A 3,895-nucleotide genomic window follows, 5' to 3' on the forward strand; every position below is an offset into this window, starting at 1 on the left:
GTGCCCGGCCCTGCACAGGGCACCGTCTCCTCACCAGCCCAGAAACCCCTGTACAGCCCCATGCCCCCAGGCCCACAGCTCCCTCTCCCACCCAGAGAGGCACAGGCAAAGGCAGAAGTTCCATCGACTGGAGCAACATCTGCCCCTCACCTCAGCGGCACCTTCAAAGCAACCCCATTCCCAGAGGTGTCCCGATGACCCCACTGGAGCCCGCTGGCCCCAACTCCGGGACAAGGATGTTAGCACTTACCCCTGCACAGCTGCAGCCAGAGGAGCAGCCACAGCACCTGAGGGGACAGGAGTCCCTCCATCCCCATCCTCAGCCTTCTGCCCTGCTGGCACAGCCCTGCGGAACCCCACTCCCTCTCACGCCTCCTGGGGACTCACAGGGACAACGATGATGGGAGGGTAATATATCTCTGTCGATGCCGACCCAGCTGCAGGAGGAGCCAATCAAAGCAGCAGCACCTTCTTAGACGTTATCGGGAGTGATCTCCCCTCCGACACAGCCAAGCCCTCCAATGAACTTCTCCAGCACCGTTCATGACCATATATGAGGGACATAGATGTTTCGCTGCGGGTGTCATCATCACTGCAGTGGGGGATTGTCACGGGACAAGCTGGGTGTGGAGGGGAAATGGGTTTGTCACCCCTTGGCCCCTGCTGTGGGCACGGGGAGCAATGAGCATCTCCTCTGCTGGGTTCACCCAAGAAGCCAAGGCGTGAGTGTCCAGGCACCGCCAAGCCATGGGAACCACGGAGCTGGGACTGCTCCGGGGTCTGTGTCAGCTTGGAAAAGAAACAGCCCCTGCCCCTGCTACAGCCCCCGCTGTGCTGGGAACAGCAGCCAGGAAAAGTCCTCGGCCAGGGGAAGAGCTCCATGCCAGGAGTGCTGGCTTGCCCATCCCTCCCCGCAGAGCCCCACGGCGGGTCCCTCGCAGGAGCCCGAGCTGGGACATGTCCCTGCCCTGGCAGCAGACACGCAGCCCCGAGGCTCAGACGTGTCCCTGACTCTCTGCGTGTCACCCAGGGGCCGTTATTCCCCGCAGGCAGATCGGGAGCCGGAGCCTGCAGGTGCACAAACCACAGCCCACGTGGCCTGGCAGCGCTCGCCGCGCTCCCCCCGCAGCGCCCCAGCAGGCAGTCTGTGGTTTCCTCCTGGCACCGTGCCCAGGCACATCCCTGCGGGGCCCCGGAGCCACCCCCACCCCGACTGCTCCAGCCAGGGCTGCAGGGGCTGCTCCTTCGGCCTCGCAGGCACGGGGCTGGGCAGCTCCCGGCCCCCGGCATGCCCCTCTGATGCACACACCTGCTCGGCACCGAGCCCCACGGCCACGGGCTGCCGTTGCTGACGTCACCTCACACCCTCCTAGTGCCACCGCTCTCTGAGCAGCACTTAGACTGATGGTGACCTCACAGCCCTCCCACTGCCAGCGCTCTCTGCTTGGGAGTTACAGTGACCGTGACCTCACACCCTCCTACTCCTGCTGCTGTGTGCTCATGGGTCACACTGTCACACGTGTGTGTGTGTGTGTGTGTGTGTGCGCGCTGTGTACAGGCTTCTGCTGACGTTGGTTCTTCCAAAAAGCCCTATTTGGGTGGGGTCTAAATGATTATTTTGATGACATCAGAAGCACCCACATAAGCCATATCCCTGCTCTTGGCCTAAAAGCTACTCCAGCACCAGGGAAATGACGAGCTCATGCACAAGTCATGGGCATACTCCTGGCCTATCCACTACTCAGCCACAGGTGATGTCATAGCATCTACCACTGCCATGTGCCTCTTCCTGGCTTATCAGGTACTCAGGCACCACTGACATCACAAGGACATTCACCAGACATCTGCCAGCTCCTGGCCTATCACCTCCTCAGGCACCAGGAGCCTCACAAGCACCTACACTATCCATAAGCCTGCTCCTGGCCTATCAGCTCCTCAGGCAAGAGAGACCTCATGAGAACCTGCACAGCCCACGGGCCTTCTCCTGGCCTATCAAGTGCTCAGGCACTAATGATCTCACCAACCCCTACACAAGCTTTTGGCCTTCGCCTGGCCTTCCAGCTACCTGGGAACCAGTGACCTCACAACCGCCCACACAGACCATCTGCCTGCTCCTGCCCTGTCAGCTATTCGGGAAGCAGTGACCTCACAACAACCTACACAGTCCATGGGCCTGCTCCGGGCCTATCAGCTCCTCAGCTGAGAGTGACCTCACAAGCACATATCCTCCTATATGCCATGTACTCGTTGTTGAGGTATTTAGTCTCCAGGGACCTCACAAGCATCTACACAAGCCATGAGGCTACTCTTGGCCTATCAACTACTCCAGCAGCTGTGACCTAACAAGCTCTTTCTGTAGCTTTAGAAATGTATATGTAAAAACCGCATATATCATTATATAATAATTAATATAATTAATATGTTATAAAATATATTATATTATTATTATAATTAACGATATATTATTGTATCTATTTATAAATAAATAAATAAATTTATTAATATAATTATACACCCCCTGTTATAAATCTCTTTCTATATATCATATATATGGTATCTCTTTTCCTATTTGAGCACTTCCTGGTCCAAAGAAGAAAGGCAGCCAATTGCAAGGCTGCCTGAGAACACCTGGCTATGATGCTGTCAACAATGGCTGCCAGCCAGTCACCAGGCAGGATGAAAGGAGGCAGGCAGAAGCGGCCTCCTCCCTCTATGTAATGACAGGGCGCTTCCTTTGTGATGTGCCCCTGAGGACAGCAGGACGGGGCAGCTGGTCCTGCCAGCCAATCATAGGGGCTGCTTGAGAGCACACGAGGGTGACGATGTCAAGAAATGGCCGCTAGCCAATCACAGAGCAGTATGCTGTTCACCAAGATGGCGGCTCACGGCCACGTAATGGCGGCACCCACTGTCCTGGAAGGGTGGCCAGAGCAAAATGGCGGCCGCAGTGTGTGTATGGGAAGGGCCTTTCGGGTCTGATGTAAGCCGGCAGGGGTGGCCGGTGCTACCAGCCAATCCCAGCAGAGCACATGCCCAGGAGAGGAGAGGGACTTGCGGGGCAAGTGGCCCCTGTGGCTGCTGGGAGGGGGCGGGACTTCCCCCGGCAGCTGGTGGGCGGAGCAGCTGTGGCGGCATGTCTCCTGTAGCAGTGGTGCCTGTGCTCCTGGCGTGTTCCAGGGCAGGGATCCCCAGGCGCACCAGGAAGGCACCCGGGGAGGGACAAACAGCCCAGCCAGAGCTGGGCCGCCAGAGCTGTGAGAGCCTCCAGTTCCCTCCCATCTCCAGAGCCCGTGCGGGACTGTCTCACAGGACAGACGGCTCCTTCAGCTGACAGGAAACACCGGCCCTGGTGGAGCTCTGGGGGCAGCTTTCAGTGGAAGGTCCAGAAAAGACCTTGACTCTGTGTAAGCCCTGCTCAGCAACAACAAAAAACATCTCTGTGTAACAAAAACATCTCTATGTTATCAACACTGTTTCCAGCACAAATCCCAAACACAGCCCCAGACTGGCTGCTGGGAAGACAATTAACTCTGTCTCAGCTGAAACCAGGACAGCTCATGATCCAGCCTCTGGTCCACAGCAGCAGCCAGACCGACCCTGACCGAGTGGAGATTTTCCAGCAGTGGCCAGAAGGGTGGTCGGGGCCTGGAGCACGTTATGTCCAAGGAGAGGCTGAGAGAGCTGCCCTGTTTTGAGAAAGCCCTCAGAGCCAAACACTGGAGCCAGGGCCCGGGGGAGATGGTGGGATCTCAGCCAGTGGAGATATTCCAAATTTGTTGAGACAAGGCCCTGAGCACCTGATCTATCAGGAGCTGTCTGAGGAGGGGTTGGGACTAGAGCCCAATGAAATGATTGTCCTTTTTCAAATAGTCTTTCTGTGTGCCAGCCTTTCTGC

Source organism: Grus americana, unplaced genomic scaffold, assembly GCF_028858705.1.
Source record: "Grus americana isolate bGruAme1 unplaced genomic scaffold, bGruAme1.mat scaffold_201, whole genome shotgun sequence".
Classification (NCBI taxonomy): Eukaryota; Metazoa; Chordata; class Aves; order Gruiformes; family Gruidae; genus Grus; species Grus americana.